General features: G+C 44.9%; 1 protein-coding gene across 3 annotated transcripts in view; it reads right to left on the bottom strand.

The window, feature by feature from the left end:
* Positions 1-25795, bottom strand: part of rictora (RPTOR independent companion of MTOR, complex 2 a) — a 903687-nt gene that overhangs the window by 761561 nt on the left and 116331 nt on the right. The gene's annotated exons all lie outside the window — the stretch shown is intronic.

Genomic DNA, 25795 nt, shown 5'->3' with positions numbered 1-25795 from the left:
AGTGAAAAGGGCTGCTCTCCCAGACAGTAAACAGTGCATAGCACTGGAAGAAAAATACAAGGCATGCACATATACTCTCCACTGATGGAAGATAAGGCAGCAGGCTGTAAAAAGGATACTATATGTTAGATTTAGCAATTTTGCACTTCAAGGATGTCTGACCTGAAGAACAAACACTTGTAGCCATCAGAGTTTCTAAACACTCTGGTTCCTCAGTGCTGCAGCCCAACTAAATCAGCTCAAGGTGTACCACACTATTACTAAATCACAACAACTTGCATTTATATAGCGCCTTTAACATAGTAAAATATCCCAAGGCACTTCACAGGAGCGATTATCAAACAAAATTTGACACCAAGCCACATAAGGAGACATTAGGACAGGTGACCAAAAGCTTGGTTAAAGAGGTCGGTTTTAAGGAGCATCTTAAAAAGGAAGAGAGGAGCGGTCAGGAATTCCAGAGCTATGGGCCCAGGCAGCTAAGGTACAGCAACAATGGTGGAGCGATTAAAATTGGGGATGCTCAAAAGGCCAGAATTGGAGGAGCACAGAGCCCATTAGCGATACCTACAAATTGCACTAGAGAGACAGGCTCATTGCTTATGTAATTGTTAAGTAATGGCAAAAATCTAAATTTTTCCTTTTCAATTCCTGATATGGTTTACAAAATTACAGTAATTAAACTCCTTCGTACCACTCAGTAATGTAGTTGCAGTTTGAAATATTTTCATGAATAAGGCTTCACAGTGAGCAAAGATTTGCCACAAAACTCTGTTTTGTGGCAAATCTGTTACCATGGCAGAAACTGTTCCCATTGGCAGAAGGGTCGAGAACCAGTGGACACAGATTTACGGTGATTAGCAGAAGAACCAAAGGCGACATGAGGAAAAACTTTTTTAGGAATTCACTGCCTGAAAGGGTGGTGGAGGCAGATTCAATTGTGGCTTTCAAAAGGGAATTGGATAAGTACCTGAAGGAAAAAAAATTGCAGGACTACGGGGGAAAGGGTGGGACCAGCTGAAGTGCTCTTGCAAAGAGCCAGCACGGGCTCGACGGGCCGAATGGCCTCCTTCTGTGCTGTAACCATTCCATTCTATCTCAGAGGGTTGTGGGGCTAGAGGAGGTTACAGAATAGGGAAGGGCGAGGTCATGGATGAGCTCAAGTTTATGGAGGGTGCAATGTGGGAGGCCGGCCAGGAGAGCATTTGAATAGTCGAGTCTAGAAGTAACAAAGGCATGGATGAGGGTTTCAGCAGCAGACGAGTTGAGGCGGGGCGGAGTCGGGCGATGTTACGGAGGTGGAAGTGGGCGGTCTAGGTGATGGAGCAGATATGAGGTCGGAAGCTCATCTCAGGGTCAAATAGGACCCCAGATTGCGAACTCTCTGGTTCAGCATCAGATAGTGGCAAGGAGAGAGGGATGGAGTAGGTGGCTAGGGAGCAGAGTCTATGGCGGGGACCAAAGACAATGGCCCGGATTTTCCAGGGCCTATGACCGTGTACAGTGCCCCGCAAGTTCTGGGTTTGTGCATGCAATGTGCATGCATGAAAACCCAGAACTTGCGATGTCACGTTTCAGCTTGACAGATCATATGAATCTGCAGGAAATGGACATTCGCTGGTGCAGCCCAACTACTGCCTAGCGAATGCCCATGAAACCCTTACATCTGGTAAAAGCAGGTGTACGGCCTTTTACTAGAGTAAGGGTTTAAATAAATATTAAAATTTAAAAAAATAAAATTATTTAACCATACAAAAACCTTTAAAATTAGTTTAGGTTATTTAATTAAATTGTATTTTAACTAATTTTGACCAATGTGATGATTTATTTTTATTTAGAGTGCAGTATAAACAAATTCCACACACCGACAACATTGTGGACCCATAAAAATGCCCTGAAAGTTTGCTCTCTAAGTGTCGCTAGCAAAATTGAAACCCATAGGATTAAAAGAACAGTGGCTACATCGATATAAAATTGGCTAAGGGACAGGAAGCAGAGAGCAGTGGTGAACGGTTGCTTTTCAGACCGGAGGGACGTATCCAGTGGTGTTCCCCGGGGGTCGGTATTAGGACCACTGCTCTTTGATATATATATTAATAACCTGGACTTGGGTATACAGGGCATAATTTCAAAGTTTGCAGATGACACAAAACTCAGTAATGTAGTAAACAGTGAGGAGGATAGTAACAGACTTCAGGAGGACAGACACATGGCAGATGAAACTTAACCCAGAGAAGTGTGAAGTGATTCAATTTGAAAGGAAGAATGAAGAGAGGAAATATAAACTAAATGGAACAATTTTAAAATGTAATGGGGGTGTAGGAACAGAGAGACGTGGGGGTGTATGTACACAAATCTTTGAAGGTAGCAGGACAAGTTGATATGGCTGTTAAAAAAAAAAATGGGATCCTGGACTTTATAAATAGAGGCAGAGTACAAAAGAAAGGAAGTTATGCTAAACTTTTATATATCAGCGGTTAGGCCTCAGCTGGAGCATTATGTCCAATTCTGGATGCCACATTTTAGAGCAGAGAAGGTTAAGGGAGAGTTAATAGAGATGCTCAAAATTGTGAAGGGTTTTGTTGGAGTAAATAAGTGGAAACTTTCTACTGGCAGGAGGGTCAGTAACCAGAGGGCACAGATTTACGGTCATTGGCAATAGAACCAGAAGGAAGATGAGAATTTTTTTACGTAGCAAATTATGATGATCTAGAATGTACTGCCTGAAAGGGTGGTGGAAGCAGATTCAAAAGTAACTTTCTAAAGGGAATTGGAGAAATACTTGAAAAGAAAGCATTTACAGGGCTATGAGGAAAGAGTGGGGGGAGTGGGATTAATTGGGGCCGACACAGGCATGATCCCATACCATTTTTAAAGCTGAGGATACACATCAAGCTAGTATGCAAAATGAACCAATTGGAGGTCAGTATCTTGTACTTCGCTGTACTGGGGAGGGTGGATGTGCTTTGGTAGCATTGGGAAATGGTTCTGGGCTTTGGCAGAACTGGGATAGAGCTCCTGGATTCTAATAATACTCAAGTGGGGTTCCTGGGGTGTGGCAGAACAGCGCAAGGTGAACCTTAGGTTCGGTACAACTGAGAACTGGTGGATTTCTTGTCTGTGTCTGCAAGGGGCAGGGCATGCCATGTGTAGTAACTTTCTAAGGGATCTCTGTAACCAGCTGAATTTGATGTGTTGCGATTGGGCTCTAGATGTTTATTTATCACACTCGCTCGCTCACTGTTACAAGAAAAACCAAACAATTTAATTACTACCAACAAAACAATTAGAGCTTTCAAATTGTTTTTTATTTGGAAAAAAAAGAGAAAAGACACTCACTCGCTCTGACAGCAGTTAGTAATTAAAATGTTTACATTTTCTAACTGTAAATATGACATGTGATAATCAGATGAGCTAATTATAGGCTGCTTGCTTCAAAAGTCACTAGAAATTAGCACAACGACAGTAAAGAATATACCACCTCTCCCGCATCTTAAAATGCTTTTGGAAGTTTAATGAACACAAAACCAAGTGGGGATGGGGGCGGGGTTCTGTTTGACTTGTGCCCAGGTTCCAGCCCAATCTGGGCAGAATCGGCCGAACCAGCGCAAAAGATCAGGGAATTTAAAACGTAGGCAAGTTACGCACAAAACCAGTTGCGTTCGTGTTTTCCGTGAGCTTTTATGCTGGTTCAAGATTCAATTTGCCCAAATCAGGCCCGGCCCACAAGTCCAGGCACATACCCAGGTCAAAATTGCAAGATTCCACCGATTATGCTGGTTTGGGAAAGCTCTTCAAATCACGCTCAGTTTCTTAGGCGCACAGGCACTAGTAAGCACATCTTTAAAGTATTTTCACATCAAAAATGTTTTAATTTACTAAGAAACTTAGTGTACACCAATGAAACTATTAAATAGTTCAGTATAGTATTTTTAAGTCATTTTCTGTGATTTCAAATTTCCCGATTGTGCCCAAAGCGGAAACTCAGCCCCAGGGAGTCACAAGTGTGTACTCCGTACAGTCACCACCACTGACACAGTCCTGCTTATCCCAAGCAGCCGCCTATGGTACGAACCATTTTCCATTACCAGAGGCGCCAGTTACTATTTCGGGCAGTTGAAGTAGCTGCACACCTCTTTAAAAAGCACAATTTCTTTATAATCCCAGTTATTCCCTATTGCCCGTCACAAATAGGTTGATAACAAACCTCGAAGGGGTATCTAAAGAGGGTCACTAAGTTGTGAAAGTCTCAACCATCGAGGCTCCCAGCACAGACATTGGCATTGTGTAATTCCCTTCATAACGCAGTGCTGGCTTGAAAGAAAAATAGGTCTCACACTGTCCGTGCGATGGGACACTGACCACGACAAATCAAGGTTACGGTCTCTCCGTTCAGGCAACCTCCATAGGGTGGATACAGAGACAAGGATGAGTTCGGTAAATCATCGGAGTAATACACAGAAAGCGCACTCGTGCTGCAAAAGCAGAAAGTGTCAGAAGATGGCACGGTCTCTGCTTTTAAATGGTTCGACATCTTTGGAATTAATGTGCAATGTTTAACTGCTGCTATGGATTTCTTGCTCCGCGCCACGTTGCTGGCCACCTCTTGGCTGTCAGGTTACACCGGCAGCCGCTTATAGCGGGCAAATTGCGCTGACACGAACGTGTCTCTCTATAAACGGTGGGGGCTATAGTCTTTTTTTCTCTAACACACACTCTACTTTGGTTTTAAAAAACCTCTGTTTAAACAAAAGCACTCAATATAAATCTGACATTTAGTATGTAATGTCTCTCCTTAGTCTTTCTCTGGTTTTTACTGATACCAGCTTTTTATTTCCAGATTTAAAAAAAAAAATCAAATTCGCAAACTGTGATGTTGGGATATGAACTCATTCTCTGGAATAATAGTCCAGGCCTCAGGATTACTAGTCCAGTAACATAACCACTACACAACCGTATCCTTCAAAAATCTTACATCTGCAGACAAACTTATGTCAACGTTTTTCATTACATCCACATTTAGAATGGAAACTGCCTGTGTAAGCTTGTAATGCTGAAAATGCACCATCCCTTCCCCAGTGATGCTGCTTTCCTTCCCCATTAACGTCACCTGAACACTTCCAGTCTATCACAACCAGCGTGTAATACAAATGAGGGAGTGAACCTTCCATAACCCAGGTCAGTGATGCTGCAGATCTTCAATTGCCAATCCAATACTTCTTGAACATTACACGTCACCATCAAGATGCCAACACACTTGTAAGAATAATGTTCACTAGTTTATCATTTTCCTCCCCCAGCAAATTTAAAACAATTGTCCAATTTCAGGATCCAGACAAGCACAAACATGTTATCTGGCTCCTCCTCAGAATGATTATAGAATGCACCGACAAAACCTCACCACTTCTGTAAAAACACACTCCCTTCCTTTGTTGGAAGACTCCTTGAAATTCCCACAGGGAATCTACAGCATTCATTACATCCAGTAGGAATACCCTGAACTCAAATGGTGAAGGAGGACAAATCACTCGATTACACAATAAAACGCTCGACTCCAGCCCCACGTCCAAGATGCACCGAGAGGTCAGAAAACAGGCATCAGTATTCTGGTTGCCAACGAGCGTACATTTTTGAGTTGCTGCCTAAAATTACACTTAGTTGCCACGGCCTATGACTCAGAGTAACCTATGAAATTCCACATGGCTTAGATCCAAGATTATTTTTAAAATTTGGCTCCTACAACGTGTGCGCAGTCCAGCCAAAATCATTAACTCTTGACAATTGCAAACAAAACCTGGCTTCAATAAACCAATCGAATCATCCGATCACCATATAGACAACTGTGGTTTTGTTGTGAATTTTATGTTCTTTAACTGGATCATGTTGTTGCTGGGAAATGAGTCATTTACATTTCAGGTACCCAGTATGGCATCAAGCAGACCCAATATAGCGCAAATTAGATGTAGAGGAAACGCCCTCTCATTCGCAGCATCAATATGCCTCAGTCCTCAAAAGAATACCCCCGATGACATTCTTCCATTTCCTACATCAGTCATCTTGTGGCCTCTTGGACTGTCAATTTTGTGCCAATTTGTTTAACATTAGTAACATTTTGTGCAGTCAGCCCATGGCTACTAGACAAACAAATGCAGTATGAGTGCTAGTCCATTCTGTTCTAATGTTTTTAACTAAGAGAGTCCTGATGGACAAGCCTTGAAATTCTTGGCGCCCACCATGCCACTGGGAGTTCAACAGGGCGTGACTTCCACAAGTTTGCCCCGAGGGGTGCACATCAGCAGCACCTGTCCTTCCCCTCCTCAGAAATTCACAAATCGCCAACCCCCTGTCCATCCAGATAATGCTGACTTTACGTGGCCAGAGGCCAGAAACTGCCAGCCCTCAGAATACTGAAATCCTGGATTGAGACTTCACCTAGTCCGCTTACACCCAGCAGATGAGAGAGACTCTCGCCCCATCAGTTTCAGCTGAATTTGGAGCCAGGTTTCAGGGATGCTGCCTGACTTGCTGGGCGGGACTGCTGCCTTCCGGGTTCTAGTCCTGCCCCCAGTACCTAGCTTAGTGCACCACCCAGTCTCCCTGCATTAACTCAGAGTGTGGCATTTCCCTTGGTTGCATAAAGCAGCCAGTGGCAGCAAAATTCTCAAGTTCCGCACAAAATTGCGGCAACAACAACAAACACCCATCCCAGCTGTTTGCACAAATGCCGGGATTTGAGAGAGTAGTACTGTATTCGCTAATGTTACTATGCTCAATGGAAAGAAGGAAACTAAGCAATGCTAATTCCCCAGTAACAAAAAGGATTCAGATCATATCCATGCCGACAGGCAGCACACTGTCTGTTAAGGTTTCAGACTGCCAGGCAGTTCCAGTCACACATTGTGGTGAGAGAGGAGCCAGAGGGGGGGGCTGGGGATTAACCCATCTAGAGTACTGCGTTCACTTCTGGGCACCACCATATGTTGGACTTGGATGGGGTGGAGCCCCGGTTCACCAGCATGATACCGGGGGATAGATGAGGACAGGTTGCATAAACTTGGTTTGTACTCCCTTGAGTATAAGAGATTTGAGGAGTGATTTGATCGAGGGGTTTAATTTTTTTTTTAAGGATTTGATAGAGTAGATAAAGAAACTATTTCCTCTGGTGGGGAAATCCAGAACAAGGGACATAATCTTAAAATTAGAGCTAGGTTGTGCAGGAGCTCAATCAGGAAATACTTTTTCCACACAAAGGGTAGTAGAAATCTGGAATTCTCTCCCCCAAAAGGCTGTGGATGCTGGGGGTCAACTGGAGATTTCAAGACAAATTTTTGTTAGGTAAGAGTATCAAGGGATATGGAGTTGAGGTACAGATCAGCCATGTGACTACAAGCCGACAAATCCCCTGGACCTGATGGCCTACACAGAGTCATACGGCACAGAAGGAGGCCATTCGGCCCATCGAGCCCGTGCCGGCTCTCTGTAGAGCAATCCAGTCAGTCCCATTCCCCCACTCTATCCCCGTAGCCCTGCAAGTTTATTTCCCTCAGTGCCTTTCCAGTCTGCCCTTGAAAACATTGAGTGTTTCCGCTTCCGCCGCTTCCTGAATGCAGATTATCAGGTCCTGGGGATTTATCGGGACTGAAAGCCGAATAATAATTACATGAATACAGAATTCAAAGTACTGCGGATGCTGGAAATCTGAAATAAAAACAGAAACTGGACGAAAGGTCATCGACCTGAAATGTTAACTCGGTTTCTCTCTCTACAGATACTGCCTGACTTGCTGGGCGGGACTGCTGCCTTCCGGGTTCTAGTCCTGCCCCCAGTGACGTCCGATGCACAGATGCTATTTTCCCGATTGGCCTTGTTAAGCCCGCCCTGCGGGCTTGCTGGCCAACTAAGGTAAAGCCAGTGTCAGATGACATCATCTGCCGGTTTTCTTAAAGGGACATGAACCACTTATTTTTGACATGATTTGACAGTGTTTGACAGCATTGAGGTGCTGTCAAACACTGACAATCACTGTACAAAGGTGAACCCTTGCACCCAGCCTCTCCAATGACTCTCTCCTTAGGATAAAACAGATGGCAGCTGTAGGTGAGGGTACAGAAGCGATGTTACTTCGCCCAATGAGGTGAGGCCAAACAAACACGTCAAAGCTTGTCACCTACAGAAAAATCTAAACACATTAAAAATGACTTTCCCAACATTTCTTTACCTCTGATACTCACCAGTGTCCCACTGCATCCTTCACACCACTTCTGCAGCTGTCATCTATACACAAATATTACAACAGACCCACAGCACGCCTCACTTACCCTGGCGGGGTTCCCCGACGTCGGGAAGCCCGCAGCAGAAGTCGCAAAATGGGAAAAAGCCTCTTAACTGCCTGTTAACTACCTGTTAAGTGGCTATAATCCTCTTCCCGCCGCTAGGAGTCGGGTCCCTGTGCAAATAGGGAACCCGACTCCCGGGAAGATTGGTTGGAGGCGGGTTGGGAGCGGGTTCGGGACCCACTCCCATTCTTTTTGATTTTCCCAGCAATCCCGCCTCCAAAGGGCTGGTAAAATCCAGCCCGCTGAGTGTTTCCAGCATTTTCTGTTTTCATTGTATAAATAATTCCATTATTTGATACTTTTGTCCTCATCAGAGTAAGCGCTGGACAATGAAATGAGTTAGCAGCACGGGTGCACGTTCTGTAAAGCATCTTGCCAACTTCAGTTTATGCATTCACCCAGCCCTGTTGAACAGAGTTAACATGGTATGGACTGCTTTTGCTGGTGACTTTTTCAGATAGCTAATCTTTCTTCTAACCTCTAGTCTTGCTTCAGACTTACCCAAGTAACCACCCCCCCCCCCGACTTTTCTCCAATGTTCTCCTCTCCCCTCCCCTCCTGAAAGAGCTGCCTCCTTGGATGGTACAGTTCTGCAGTCACCAGATACCATCTAGTACCTCAACCAAGTGAGTATCAATCATGTGAGAGTCTAGACGGTGAGTGTTGACTATTCAACATCAGAAGGCAGCGCAGACATAACCAATTTTATCCTCATTAACACATTATCTAGCTGGAGTTACTAGGTAGCGATCCAGAGAAGGGCCGCTGGCTGACTCTCTTTCTCCCCCTCCCCACGAATACGCTCCTGTGAAGTGCCTTGGAATGTTTTACTACGCTATATAACTGCAAGTTGTTGTTGCTGGAAAGTGTGAAAAAGTGGACAACGGTGGGACGGGGACAGCATGCCTGCGATGCCTCCTCTGCCCACCCCATTTGAAAAGCCTCAATGTCTAAGCTCATAAACCAAGTAAAAATGAATGTCTTCAGCAAATAAAAAAAAATAAAGCTAGCATAGTGGATTTTCCTCAATGAGCACCCCGCTCGGTGATGACAGGAGCATTGCACCCGAGGTATGTTGCACCTCAAGGGGAAACAGCTGCCTCTTTGACTCCTATGACATTTGCATGTTCCAGGGCACTGCAGGTGAAGGGTTGCCCCTGTGGCTGGGCCAGCCACCAAAATATTCTAGAGGGAGATAGATATGCAAATGCAGGCCTATTTGGATGCTGCTGCAGACCCTCTAGGTCCAAGCAGAAGCCATTGCACCAAGTCTCTTCAGGCACTCAGCAGTTGCATTAGCAATGAAATGAGAAAGATGGCCAGGAACACCTCCTCACGCCTCATTAGAACAGGTACTGCAGGTATAGGGCCAGATATATAAACACATACACAGTACCTGTACTACCAAATATCTATCCATAGCAAATCCTGGAACATCGTAATGGGGCAAGGCCCTGACATAACTTCTTTTTCCCACTTTCCTCTTCCCTGTGCCTAGGGAATATCAATTTGCCAGGTGCAGGCATGAGGAAAGGCTACTCAACATGCTTTTGCTCAAGTTCACTATGCAAGTCAGACCAGAAAGAAAGATGAACTTGTATTTATATGGTAACTTTCACAATGTCCCAAAGTGCTTTACAGCCAATGAAATACTTTTGAATAAGAACATAAGAAATAGGAAGAGTAGACCATTCGGCCCTTCGAGCCTGCTCCGCCATTCAATGAGATCATGGCTGATCGTCTACCTCAACTCCATTCACCGGCCCTATCGCCATATCCCTTGATGCCCTTACTAGTCAGAAATCTATCGACTTCTGTTTTGAATATACCCAATGACTGAGCCTCCACAGCCCTCTGGGGTAGAGAATTCCAAAGATTCACCACCCTCTGTGTGAAGAAATTCCTTCTCATCTCAGTCCTGAATGGCCTACCCTTTATCCTGAGGCTGTGGCCCCTGGTTCTAGACTCCCCAGCCAAGGGAAACATTCTCCCAGCATCCACCCTATCAAGCCCTGTAATAATTTTGTATGTTTCAATGAGATCCCCTCTCATTCTTCTGAATTCAAGAGAATACCGACCTAGTTTACTCAATCTCTTCTCGTACGACAGTCCCGCCATCCCAGGAATCAATCTCGTGAACCTTTGTTGCACTCCCTCTATGGCAAGTATATCCTTCCTTAGGTAAGGAGACCAAATTTGTACACAGTACTCCAGGTGTGGTCTCACCAGGGCCCTATATAATTGGAGTAAGACTTATTTACGCCTGTACTCAAATCCTCTTGTAATGAAGGCCAGCATACCATTTGCCTTCCTAATGGATACTTTTGTAGTCATTGCTGTCATGTGGGAAAATGCAGGGGAAAAAATGGCAAAATAAAGGGGACAAAGAGAAATTCTTGTTGGAAATGCGCGGTGCTTCATAAAGCGTGTGCTTTATGAAGCTAAAACAGCATCACTCTCCGATAGTGATCTTTCACTACACAGTAAATCACACATGATCACTAAGCAGGCTGGTGAGTCATTGTGACTTTGAGATCACCTTAATTCACCCCTGCCTGGCTGACAAATGACATGCTCCAGCTATGGGATGGAATAAGAGGTACTGCACCAAGCAGCACTGGTAACAATCAATGACTCAATAAGCATGTATGCCCCCACACCCAATATGGACATGCTGGCTTGCAGATTCTTACTGCTGTTCGATCCTGTACCTGCTTGTGCTTTTTTTTAAAAAAAGGATCAGTATTAACCACCTAAGGAAAGGAAGAGGACTTGACACTAACCAGATAGTGGACTGGAAACAGATTTCAAAAGTTACCAGTCATAGGTGAAACTATTACACCATTGTGACTTGTTAACTCCCAGCTGAAGGCCACAATCCCAATGTCCTGCATGAGGATCATTCTCAGGCACAGAAAGAATTTATAAATTGCCCATTATTTCTCTGAGAAACAGCTCAGTTTCACTTTCAATGAACTAGTGTGAACTGCAGTCACTATTTAAACAAATGCAGCAGCCATTTTTCACACAGCAAGACCAGTTAATATCTGGAGGTGTTAGTTGAGTGAGGATTTGTTGGCCAGGATACCGGAAAACTGCCTGGTCTTACTGAACGGCGGAGCAGACTCGAGTGGCCGTATGGTCTACTCCTGCTCCTAATTCTTATGTTCTTCTTCGAATAGTTGCATTTTAAACATCCACCTGAACTACCACAGCAGTAGATGGGGCCTTGGCTTAACATCTCATCTGAAGGATGGCACCTTTGACAATGCAGCACTCCCTCAGCACTGTACTCAAATGTCAGCCTAGATTATATGCTTAAATCCCAGAACGGATCTTAAACCTGCAACTTGCTGACTCAGAGACAAGGGTACTACCAACTGAGCCAAGCTGACACTTACTGCAACACACTGCACCGAGGAAGGATGGTACACTGGTCTGCATTTGAGTCTCCACAGTATGCGATTTTAAATGATATGCCCAGGAATTTGCTGAGCAGATGCAAGACTTTGAGAGCAGGAATTACAGAACCATCAGCAGTTCTATTAACATTATAAACCCTATAATTCTCGGTCCTGTCAATTGTTTTATAATTCTGGGATAGTCTTGCCTCTTCCTTTGCCTTCTTTCACTGGACACCATGTAGTAGAGGGAAAGGCACTGAATCTCAACTCTAGCAAAATCACACAGCTGATTGGGCTGCAAATGGAAACGTAGAGGAACATAGAGCCAAGGCCTATAGGTTAGGGGAAGCGGGTTGCAAGTGGTTCCTGGGTGATAAAGGGCAGCACGGTGGCATAGTGGTTAGCACTGTTGCCTCACAGCGCCAGGGACCCGGGTTCGAATCCGGCCTCGGGTGACTGTCTGTGTGGAGTTTGCACATTCTCCCCGTGTTTGCGTGGGTTTACTCCGGGTGCTCCGGTTTCCTCCCACAGTCCAAAGATGTGCAGGTTAGGTTGATTGGCTATGATAAATTGACCCTTAGTGTTAGGGGGATTAAATACGTGGGGTTACGGGGATAGGGTGGGATATGTGTTGGTGTAGGGGTTACGGGGATTGGGTGGGATATGTGTCGGTGCAGGTTCGATGGGCCGAAATGGCCTCTATCTGCACTGTGGGGTTTCTGTGATTCTGTGAAGAGGAAAATGGAGGGCACATTCAAATACGTTAGGCAGTGGTAACAGTGAATATGTTGGGGCAACAGAAAACATTGCAAGAAAGAAAAAGAAAGGAAGACTTGCATTTATATAGCACCTTTCATGACCTTAGGACATCACAAAGCACTTTACAGCCAATTAAGTACTTTTGAAGTGTAGTCACTGTTGTAATGTAGGAAACGTGGCAGCCAATTTGCACACAGCAAGCTCCCACAAACAGTGATGTGATAGTTACTAGATAAACTGGTTTTTTTTGTGATGTTGATTGAGAGATAAATATTCGCCAGGACACTGGGGATAACTCCCCTGCTCGTCTTTAAAACAGATCTTTGGATCTTTTACGTCCACCTGAGAGAGGAGACGGGTCCTCGGTTTAACATCTCATCCGAAAGACAGCACTCCCTTGGTACTGCACTGGAGTATCAGCCTAGATTTTGTGCTCAAGTCTCTGGAGTGGGACTTGAACACAACCTTCTGATTCAGAGGCGAGAGCGCTACCAACTGAACCACGGCTGACACGACAAGAGTCAAACACACTACCAGTGCTCACATCATGTTCCAGTGGTTCTGACTGCTAAGCCCAGACAGAACCTCTTCAGTAAAGCCCGGTCAGAAGAATTGCTCATGTGTTGTCTACCCTCTCCCTCCATTTTCTCTCAACACGTTCTCAGAACATGGCTTCATTACTATTCCAACACACCGTTGTAATACCAAGACACAGGTAAGAGGTCATTCAAACAAGGGTAAACTTTCCAGGGATACATTCAGAGGAGGTACTTTTACTCAAAGTACTCCCCCACAATTGGTTGGAAAGAAAATACTAAAACTATGCAACAACTTGTTTTTTTTTTAAGTCAAATCCTCCCTCCATTGTCAAGTCTCCTCACTGCAAGATGTGCTTCAACGTCATTATCAGACAGTGAAGTGCTTGTGCTTCTTAGAACAGCAAAAGGGAAAGAAAGGATAGCCTGAGTACTCTGAATAAAATGGACATAGTAATGAATTAAAAAGTACCCTCCAAGTTCTTCCACTTTAAATGCATTCAATAATTAAATGTTCACGGACTGGGTGCTGCAATGAGCGAGTCGCAATTCTTTTCTGGATGCCAATCCAGCCCAGGCTCAGGGAAGGAATCTCCGCCCTTGTTAGCTGTTAGGACACCAAATTAGTCTGTGCAGTCTCAAGCCAGTTCCCAGCGAGACTGTGTCCATAATATAAATTACCCATAACCAAGCAGATTCTCAGAGACAACAACCAAAATTGGTGTGAGAAATGCACTTTTAAGATTGCGATTAATGCACATTTTGACAGCGGAGCAGGAGTCTAATGTTGTAACACCTGGAGTGTAGAGGGAGCCTTACACTGTATCTAAGCTGTGCTGTACCTAACATGGGAGAACCTGATGTTGCCACAGGTAACAAAAGTATGAAAAATGTTCCATTCTTCAGCATAAATATATAAAATGTAATACATTATATATTATACCCAGCAACCACAGCCTTTTGGGGAGTTTTCTCCAGATTTCCACTACCCTTTGTATGAAAAAAGTGCTTCCTGATTTTAATCCTCAATGGCTCATTCTAATTTTAAAATTAAGACTTGTTCTGGATTCCCCCAGCAGTGTTTGTGCACTGTACTCAGTCTATGAGTACCATTTGGCTACTAAATCTGAGTTTTGGGTGCTAATGGGTACCCTCTTCTGATTCTTTGCTGCTCAGCTTATAATTGGCAGGGGCCAACTCATTCAGAATATTGGCTGCCATCTTGCCCTGCAGTTTGGCATTCTGTTCTGATGGGAGGCTGGTAGCTGGATGGCATCCTACCAGCGAATCCAAGCACTGGCCCCTTTCATGCTCCTGCTCACTCCTGGGCCTCAGCACCAGGTCTCCCAATCACTCAGCCTCGACTGAGTGATCCGACTCTACTCATCTGGGAATGGCTCTTCTCTCTCCAGGCAGCCCTGCCCCATTGCACAGAATCTCACCGCTCAGAGAAGCAGTGGTACTACCAGAAGGCACGATTCTGAGATGCTTAACACAAATGTTGATATATTTAGAATGCAGTCAATATTTTTTAAACTGTGTGTGTAATATCAGAGACGCTGTTGGGAGCAGTCCAAGCCTGGTTGTACACAATAGCTGATTGAATAACCTTAGTGCACAATAATCCAGCTCCCTCACATTGCGAGGCTCAATAACTCTTTCTAGCCAGCAATATTACTAACTGTATCTCGACTGATGTTAATCCAATTGCTTCCCACTGTCAAAATCAATAGCTCCTCCCAGCCACTCCCTTGTGTTACTATCTCCTGTGATGTTACAGCTCTCACATGGCTGGGCTCAGCTCTTATCACAGGGAAAACATAGTTTCAATTTTCGCGTAGTGCGCAGATAGACATTCAGTACAGTGCTTCAGTTTTCAAGAGATACTGAATGACTAGAAGAGGACATGTGTGAAGTTTCAAGGACAATGTCTGCACAAATTGAGCATCTCACAAACCTCCTATGATTTGTAAACAAATGACATAAACTGCACTTTTTTCCCATCACGTGGACACGAGTTCGCCAAAAGTAAAACACCATGAGAAGCGGTTTTACACTATTCTGCTGGCAGGCAAAGGCTCCCCCTCTGGGAGCATAGAGTCAGAAGTTGTTTTCCTACCATAGGGAAACCAAGGCCCTTGGTGTAGCACAACAACAAGGAAGACGAAAGCAATAAGAAAGGCAACAAGGCAAATCAGGAAGTGCTCTTTAGGTAACAACAAGCTTAGCTTTTAAAGTCTGAAGGTCGATGGAGAAACGACAGATTGAAAAAGGAGTTTCACTGTTTTTCATGAAGACATTGCTCCTTTGATTTGACAGTGACTAATGCTGGCATTTTTACATTACAAACTAAAAAGACTTGGATTTATACAGCGCCTTTCATGTCCTCAGGATGTCTCAAAGCACTTTACAGCCAATGCATTACTTTTGAAGTGCAGTCACTGTTGTAATGTAGGAAACACGGCAGCCAATTTGCGCACAGCAAGCTCCCACAAACAGCAGTGTGATAATGACCAGATCACCTGTTTTTTAGTGATGTTGATTGAAGGATAAATATTGGCCAGGACACTGGGGATAACTCCCCTGCTCTTCGAAATAGTGCCATAGGATCTTTTACACCCACCCAAGAGAGCAGACGGGGCCTTGGTTTAATGTCTCACCCGAAAGTCGGCACCTCTGACAGTGCAGCACTCCCTCGAGTGTCAGCCTAGATTTTTGTGCTCAAATCTCTGGAGTGCGACTTGAACCCACAACATTCAGACTCAGGCGAGAGTGCTACCAACTGAGCCACGACTGACATAGTGAACAATAGAGCCTTTATGGTACAAGTTGGAGCAACTTTTACAAACCAACAATGCCCCTATGCCAAGCATAGTGTATTGGAAGAATGGTAGATCAAGGACGCTGAAACTAAGACACTTCAGGCTTCCTATCAATAATTTTCAGAAATCTCATACTGAATTCTACAGAGGAATTAAGAGAAAACTGACAGTAACTTTTCTAATACTAGATATATTCAGATAATTTGCAAATATGGTCTGCTTTACCAGCTATCTGATGTGCCAGTGGCATCAATTAGCCTAAGGTCAACACTGAACCTATCTATTATATTGGCAGGCTGCCCAATTTGGACACCAGTAGTCACAAAGCATATTTAGCACAAAAACATTGTACAAAGATATCTTATTTAGTCAAATCATTTTCAAGTTGCAAGATACTGTTAACAGGGTCACTAGATAATGATCAGGAGCAGCAACCATAGTCAATTTCTTCCTAAATCTCTGAGACGTTGAGGTCAATTGAAGCAATCACATTGCCATCCAGCACAGATCAGGGAATGCACCTCAATCCATCCTAGTTTAGAACACTCAGTATCACAAGAAATGGTGCATTTACCAGCTAAGCCATCAGGATACACAGCTTTCAAGGAGTTGGGAGTAATTTCACCAGGTATTGCAGTGTTTGTTTCAGAAAATGCTCTACCATTCTAAAATAATTCTCTTGTAAAGGACATATCTGTACAGTTCAACAGATCGCCAACGTGTGAAAACACACATAGGATTTACATCAGCTAGGAAGGCAGGGAAGCATGATAGAGCACATGCATTTGGAACCAATGTTCCCTGTAAGCTGTGCTTTGTTCTGCATGGCCAGGTTCTTTTACTGCGCGGTCCCTTTAAATTTCTGCACATGGGTGGTATTTACAATGTAAAATCCGATGAGCAGCCTACGAGGGACCTTTGAGATTACTACGTGGCCGCACGCACCTTGGGGGGGAAACATTTGCTTGGAACCATGAAATCTACTACTGAGAGAAAAGCTGTGCATTATAAAGCATCTCCACATCTCAGGAATGTCTCAAATCCAATCAATTACTCTGGTAAATGCACCAGCCATTTTACACACATACGACTAGTTAATCTGTTTTGGTGGCGATGAATAATAAAGAACTTGCATTATAAAGCAGCATCTTTCATGGCTTCAGGAAATCCCAAAGCATTTCACAGCCAATGATTAGATTTTTGGTTGTTTTGGGAGAACTCCCCTGCTCTTCTTCATATAGTGCCGTGGGAACTTTTACGGCCACCTGAACAAGCAGACGGGGGCCTCAGTTAAGGTCTCATGTGAAAGATGGCAACACTGACAATGCAGTATTCTCAGTCCTGCACTGAAGTGTTAACATAGATTGTGTGCTCAAACACATTTTGTTACAGATAAAAAAAGGATGGAAATGCACTGGCAGCATCTGGTGTTTTTATTTCTACAGCCTGTTTTTCTGGGGACATACTTTCTGACAGCAAAACTCAACAGGGGGGAGAAATACTAGTGTAGTGCAGGCTTCTGAGCAGTGTGTAAACAAACAGATTTAACAGTATGACCCGGAGCAGGATGCCCCGTGATGCTTTGCAACAGGAATGCACTGGGAGCCCTCCCTATTTTAAGTGTGCCCTAGGTAGGCCTCAAAAATAGTTCTCTCTTCTGGAAATAATCAAGCTGCACAAAAAACTTTTGAAGAGCTTCAATCCCATATCATACCCTGCCTATTAAGCACATTACATTTTTAGAAAACAGCAATGACACAATATTTAAAATGAGTTCCTCCAACTAAATAACCACAACTTCCTAATTTGAATGTTAAGCTCGTACTGCTTCAATTCAGGCTTCCCACCCATTCACTCCAAAACACTTCACAGATTTGCCCTGAAGTAATGGCAACCCCGTGCGGAATGGGGAGGGGAGGGGGTGAAGAGAGGCGAGGCAGAGTTAAACTAAAAGCATAGTTAGTTGCACAATTTCCTGCAACACTGCTCCCTCTAAAAGCACAGGACCCCCGAGGGTTCACTATATTGCAGGAAGTGGTCTGCCAAGCAAGGTTATTGCAGGTTACCAGAGGCCGTTTTTCACTATTTGTCCAAGTAAAGGAAGCCTGGGTCTGCAGGGAGATTGCTTTGGAGTATCCGAATACACTTTCATTCCGCAGTCATTCACAATTACACCCAGTCACTTTTGACATTGGCTCATTGACACTCTGCAAAAAGGGCTGGCTGTCTGGAACAACAAGATGTTGGATGAAAGCCAACCTGCAGGAAGGGCAGCCACTGTAGGCTCCTTTACTCGTTTTTTTACACCTGCTCTTAAAGCTGCAGTGCCTCACATTCACCTTGTAATCATACAGTTCACAGAACGACACTATGGTGCAGTGCTGCAGTCAGTAAGCCTGCTCACAGAGAGGGATGGGCTCTAGGGCCCTGCCTGTGGCGCTCCACGTAATGAATTCTTCATGTGGGCCGTGCTGCTGTGGTGGAAGCGCACGGGTGCAAACAGAAGGAAACACTGCAACAATCATCCCAGGCAACTCCACAATCCTGCAGAGCTCCTGAGTGGCCAATTTCAGAGGGGAATCAACAGAGACCAAGCAGCAAGGAGGATTTATTTTTATGCAATGAAGAATCACAGAATCACAGAAACCTCACAGTGCAGATAGAGGCCACCTCGGCCCATCGAGCCTGCACATACACATATCCCACCCGATCCCCGTAACCCCTACACCAACACATATCCCACCCTATCCCCGGATAGAGATCAGTTAGATTGAGGGATACGGTCAGAAGGTGGGTATGTAGGTTTTTTCTATGAAAAAGAGACCGGCTTGTTCAAATTAATCACCTTTTCCTGTACCTATTTTTTAATCCAATTACCCCCCACATCACATATGTAGAGAACTTGTGCTATTGATCCTTGTTCTACACCATTTGAGTCTCTGATGTGATAGCTTGCATTAACTGCCATAATGTTTCAATCTGATTAGTATGCGACATACTACATCAACACACCAGAGAACTCCAAACCACAACAACTCCAAAAAATGGCAGCTCACTAGTATCCACAAAGCTACAATGCAGGACAAAAGCAATAAATCTCTCAGCGCTGCCACATAAAGGCATGTTACTGCCGAAAGTACATCACATTTCGATTTCTAGTGTGAATTGTCACATCTCAAAGCACCACACAATTACTTCTGGAATGCAGTGACTCGTTAGGTAGGCAACACCCCAATGAGATGACGGACCACATAATCTGTTTTTGGTGGTTTCTTGTAGGAAGAGGCTGTGATTAAGCAGCTGCTCACACCACTATGGTAATCGAAGACCTACTAAATTTAACATTAAAATTCGATTCCGCTTTGCCCAGTGAGGTACATTTCCAGTCAATTCAAATGTGCATCACAAATACAATCGAATTTTTCAAACTGAAAACTAGGTGAAAGGCCACAGTCCTGGCCACCAGGCTGAAGAGAGATTATGCACATCGGGAAGTCATGGTTAGGGGTTTCCAAGTTTGAGTTTTAAAACTAGTCCGATAGCAAAATACTGCAGATGCTGGAAATCCGAAATAACAACAGAAAATGCTGGAAAAGCTCAGCAGGCCAGGCAACATTCGTGGAGAGAAATTAGAGTCAACGTTTCGGGTCAAAACCCTTTATCAAGACTAAAGAGGCACAGGGAATGAAATAGATTAAGAGGCCAGGCTGGGAGAGAACAAAAGAGAAGAGACATTAAGAGGTATTCAAAACGAGACGAGATGGTGATAGGACTAGTGGAGACAAAAGACGGCTCTAGATTAGGTGTGAAATGCACTGGCAGAATGGGAGACAGCTGCCATGTGGGAGAGAAAAAAAAAGGAAAGGTGGGGGGGGGAACCAAAACAAAGGTGTGGATAAAAAATAAGTAAAAATGTAATGGGGGCCGAGGTTATGATCTGAAATTGTTGAACTCGATATTACGCCCCCACCTCAAATGAATTTCGAGCTCGGCACGATGTTGAGCTCTTTTTCCACCGCCTTCGTCTCTGTGCCCATTTCTCTGGCCAGGAGTCTTCCCCCCGCACGACTGACCCTTTCTCCCGCTTTCAGAATTCCCGTTCTACCTGGACCCCTCCCCCTGGCCTCTTACCCTCTCTAGATCTTTTCATCGCTAACTGCCGCTGTGACATCGGCCGTCTCCATTTCTCTGCTCCCCTCACTCACTCCAACCTACCTCCCTCTGAACTTGCAGCACTCCGTTCTCTCCGATCCAACCCTAACATTATCATTAAACCTGCTGACAAGGGTGCTGCTGTTGTTGTTTGGCGAACTGACCTCTACCTAGCGGAAGCTGAATGCCAACTCTCTGACACCTCCTCCTACATCCACCTGGATCATGACCCCACTACCGAACATCAAACCACCGTTTCCAAGACTGTCACTGACCTCATCTCCTCTGGAGATCTTCCCCCCGCGACCACCAACCTCAGTTCCCCAACCCCGCACAGCCCGCTTCTAGCTGCTTCCCAAGATCCACAAACAGGACTGCCCTAGTAGACCCATCGTTTCAGCCTGTTCTTGCCCCACGGAACTTATCTCTTCCTATCTCGACTCTATCTTTTCTCCCCTTATCCAGTCTCTTCCCACCTATATCCGCGACTCTTCGGACGCCCTCCGCCACTTTAACAGTTTCCAGTTTCCTGGCCCCAACCGCTTCCTTTTCACCATGGACGTACAATCCCTCTACACCCCCATCCCCCACCCGGATGGCCTGAGGGCGCTCCGCTTCTTCCTTGAACAGAGGCCTGACCAGTCCCCATCCACCACCACCCTCCTCCGCCTGGCTGAACTTGTTCTCACATTGAACAACTTCTCCTTTAACTCCACTCATTTCCTCCAAATCAAAGGTGTTGCTATGGGTACCTGCATGGGTCCTAGCTATGCCTGCCTTTTCGTGGGATATGTGGAACACTCTTTGTTCCAGTCCTACTCGGGTCCCCTCCCTCACCTCTTTTTCCGATACATTGATGACTGTATCGGTGCCATTTCCTGCTCTCGCCCTGAACTAGACAATTTCATTCACTTTGCCTCCAATTTCCACCCTTCCCTCACCTTCATATGGTCCATCTCTGACTCTTCCCTTCCCTTCCTCGACTTCTCCGTCTCCATCTCTGGGGATAGGTTATTGACCAACATTCACTACAAGCCCACTGACTCCCCCAGCTACCTGGACTACACTTCCTCCCACCCCGCCTCCTGTAAGGACTCTATTCCATTCTCCCAGTTTCTCCGTCTCCGCCGCATCTGCTCCGACGATGCCACCTTCCACACCAGTGCTTCCGACATGTCTTCCTTTTTCCTCAACCGAGGATTCCCCTCTACAGTGGTTGACACGGCCCTCGACCGTGTCCGTTCTATCTCCCACACTTCTGCCCTCACCCCTGCCCCTCCCTCCCGGAACCATGATAGGGTTCCCCTTGTCCTCACCTTTCACCCCACCAGCCTCCACATTCAACGGATCATCCTCCGCCATTTCTGCCACCTCCAAAGTGATCCCACCACCAAACGCATCTTCCCCTCCCCTCCCCTTTCAGCATTCCGTAGGGACCGCTCCCTCCGAGACACCCTAGTCCACTCCTCTATCCTAGTCCCCAACACCCCTTCCCCCGGCACCTTCCCATGCAAGCGCAGGAGATGTAACACCTGCCCCTACACCTCCCCCCTTCCCACTGTCCAGGGCCCCAAACACCCCTTCCAGGTGAAACAGCAATTTACTTGTACTTCTTGCAATCTAGTATATTGTATTCGCTGCTCACGATGCGGTCTCCTCTACATTGGGGAGACCAAACGCAGATTGGGTGACCGCTTTGCGGAACACCTCCGTTCAGTCCGTAAGGTTGACCCCGAGCTTCCGGTCGCCTGTCATTTTAATTCACCGCCCCATTCCCACTCGGACCTCACCGTCCTCGGACTCTTGCATTGTTCCACGGAAGCTCAGCGTAAACTCGAGGAACAGCACCTCATCTTCCGATTAGGCACTTTACAGCCTTCCGGACTCAATATAGAGTTCAACAATTTCAGATCATAACCTCGGCCCCTATTACATTTTTACTTATTTTTTATCCACACCTTTGTTTTGGTTCCCCCCCCCCCACCCCCCTTTCCTTTTTTTTTCTCTCCCACATGGCAGCTGTCTCCCATTCTGCCAGCGCATTTCACACCTAATCTAGAGCCGTCTTTTGTCTCCACTAGTCCTATCACCATCTCGTCTCGTTTTGAATACCTCTTAATGTCTCTTCTCTTTTGTTCTCTCCCAGCCTGGCCTCTTAATCTATTTCATTCCCTGTGCCTCTTTAGTCTTGATAAAGGGTTTTGACCCGAAACGTTGACTCTAATTTCTCTCCACGGATGTTGCCTGGCCTGCTGAGTTTTTCCAGCATTTTCTGTTGTTATTTTGAGTTTTAAAAGCCTGTAGGGGGAAAAGAGGGAGAAAATCCCTGGGAAAGTACAAGTTAAAAGGAGATGAGTTTAACACAGTGGTGTCGCGGAGAGGAGGAAGAGCTTGTCGGACAGCATATTTAAAGCTTAGGAGGAACAAGAGGAAAGTTCGGAGGAGCACTGACTACATTGATAGTGTTGATAGAACAGTGAAAGAATGTCTGCAATGTTTTACAAGCTGGTAACGCATCAAGAGGTTGAGCTAGTTTGCATACAACATTATACACAATCTGCAGTGAGGTGTAATAAAGTAACACATCAAAACGTTTAGATGACTCAAGCCACGCAGGGAAAGCTCAAGTAGTTTATTAATACCATGTCAACATCAGACAGGATATCCCCTTTAATACAACCTAGAGTTATTTTACCCAATATATACTATGCATTCTTACCTATCTTTTTGAAGATATGAATGATTTGCATGTAGCAGCATCTGATCTGTGATCATTGCCAGTTTTTTAAATTCTCCACCTCCCCACACCATTTAATTTCCTATCCTTCTCCCACTCCACCCTTTCCTGAAAACACCCTTGCTGAAGCACTGTTCGACATGGATCAGCATTCCTCTAGTACCTCATTCAAGTGGACACTCTTCAGGCAAGAGCCCAGCAATGAATGTTGGTGGGATATCCCTCATGTGGGTATCACCGTCAAGTCCAATCCTGTTCCCAACCGTTCCCACACAAACACACACACATTTTCCTTGCAGCATGTGGGTTACTGGATAGTGAGCAGGAGCAGAAACTAAATATTCCCCTCAGCTGAGTGGTATTAAAGACAAGTGCAGTGCCCAAATGTGTCCTGGCTGAGATCCGCAAACAAGGCAAAGATGAAAATTGAAATGGAACCTTCTGGTGTATATATAGGAAATATAGAATGGACAGATTTGCATTTGTACAGCACCTTATCATGTCTCAGAAACATTTCAGAAGTGTTTCATATACAATGAATCAATTTGTAGTAACTGCTGTGATGTAGGTAAATGCCACAGCCATTTTGTACACAGCAAGATCCCAGTAAAGAGTGAATGGTCAGTTAATGTTGCTGATATTGTTTGAGAGGGAATGTTGGCCAGAATATTAGGAGAACTCCCTGCTCTATTCTGAATACTGCCATGGGATCTCTAACTTCCGCCTGAAGGTTTAACGTCCATCCGAAGGACAGCACCTCTGAAAATGCAGCACTCCCATCCCGAGCTCTCCACCACTTCTCTCCAACCATCTGTATTGTCAGACTATTTGACTAACATCAAGTCTTGGATTTTTGACAAGTTAAACATTGAGAAGACAGGAGCCATAGTATTCAGCTCCCACTACAAACTTGCTACCGATTCCAGGCCACTCCCCAGTCCCTGTTTCAAGCTGAACCCGACTGTTCACAACCCCGGCGACCTATTTCACCCCGAGCTGAGCTTCACACATCATCCCCATCACAAAGACTACCTCCGCCCAACTGATGCTGAAACCCTCGTTCATGCTTTGGTCACCTTCAGACTTGATTATTCCAAATGCTCTCCCAGCCAGCCTCTTATCTTCCACCATCCATAAATTTGTGCCCATGCAAAATTCTGCTGCCCGTGTCCTACCCTGCACCAAGTCCCACTAACCCATCACCCGTCTTTGCTGACTTACATTGGCTCTCAGTTCCAATCCCTCAAATTTAAAATTCTCATCCTCATGTTCAAATCTCTTCATGGCCTCACCTCTCCCCATCTCCAACCTCCGCCAGCCCGAAATTCCCCCAGTACTATGTTCCTCAGCCTATGGCCTCATGCATCCCCACTCAGTTCACCACTTTTGGCAGCAATGTTTTCAGCTGCCTAGGCCCTCCGATCTGGAATTCCCTCCCTAAACCTCTCCACCACCCGCTCTTTCTTCAAGACCCTCCTTTAAACCCATTTCTTTGCCCAAAGCTTTTGGTCACCGTCTTAATGTCTCCTTCTTTGGCTCAGTGTCCATTTTTATCTGATACACTTTGTGAAACACCTTGGGATGTTCTTCTGCATTAAAAGGTTCTATATAAATGGTTAAGGATAGTCGGTGTGGGAAATGGAAAAAATGCCACACTGGTTCAGTCTTCTAAGATTGAGGCTGAAGCACATTGTTGAGGTAGAGTCAAAGGAGCTTTGCTCTGAAGGTGGCTGGCTGCAACTGACCTGGGAGAGCTTGACGACACAGTGCCATAAATAGGAAGACTTCCATTCCCTAGCACTGATATCCATCACTTTGATGAGCACAAAGTGTATTAGCTTGCAACCAGAATAATGTGCTATCTGATGCCACCGCTGGTAGTTGTTCAGTCACTGGAACCTTCTGAAACTCAACTGGCTACCAGTGCAATTTTTCCAATGCTTTGCTATATGGACCGTCGTCCACCATCACCTTTAGCTAAAGGATTTTAAAAGAAGCTATCACAATATATATGGGAGCTTCCAATCCCGATCCAGTAGGGTAATTTATTTTTCTGTCAACGTGTTATTGAATAGGGAAAATGGATCCGGTGGTGTTGGGCTTTGCTGAGAGATGGTGTGTGTGTGTGTGTGTGTGTGTGTGTGTGTGTGTGTGTGTGTGTGTGTGTGTGGGGGGGGGGTGGAAGGTGGGTTTGTCACTTAGTATGCAAAGAAGCTTCTCTAAAAATTTGTCTGAACTTGCATTGTAACATATGCAAAGCAGGCTGAAAACTGGAAATGTACTGCACAATGGATAACAGGAGGGTGGAAGGAGAAGCAGAAGCTGCAAGAAATACACAGTAGTTTAGCCAACCTCTGAACAAGAGCAGCTTAACATTTTGCATAGAGACCATCAGATTATGAAACTTTAACCTGCCTTTTCTCTTTCAGATGTCTGACCTGCTATACATTTTCAGCATGGGAATGATTTGGTTTACATAATTAGCATGGTAGTAATAATTCAAAACAGGTGAATTTGTAGATGAACTGTCAGTTCCAAAGCCCTCAGATGGGGCAAATTTGTGTTCCAGTACTTAAAAACACACGGAGGTTTAATTTCCTCTATGGGCTTTGAGCAGACTTGTTAAATTGCTGTCTGTTATTTTAATGCTGTTGTTAACTCATTTGTTTTAAATGAATTTAAGGCTGTGTTAATGTAGCATATAAAAGGATTCTAAGCAAACCCTAGATATAACACAGAGAAAAACATTAAGGCCCGGATTTTGCGGTAAAAATAACGGTGAAGCGATTAGCGTTTACCATTAAAGTGTAAATTGGACAGCAACTTCCGGCGACTGCACATGCGCAGTCAAACGCAGAAATCAGGAGGTTGCTGTCCGAGTTGCCCTGCTCCTCCAGAAGCTTCGCTATACCGGTATCTTGCCGAGAGACTCGGCATTGAAACACGTGGAACAGTGTGAAGTTGCGATACTTATGTGATACACGCTAAATTCGCCAGAAAAAGTTAGGATTTGTCCATTCCAGTAAATTTTTAACTGTGTGATAAGTCT

The sequence above is a fragment of the Somniosus microcephalus genome, chromosome 1 (assembly GCF_052327205.1).
Source record: "Somniosus microcephalus isolate GS21.2 chromosome 1, FLI_Smic_1.0, whole genome shotgun sequence".
In the NCBI taxonomy this organism is placed as follows: Eukaryota; Metazoa; Chordata; class Chondrichthyes; order Squaliformes; family Somniosidae; genus Somniosus; species Somniosus microcephalus.
This window is presented reverse-complemented; position numbering and strand designations above follow the sequence as displayed.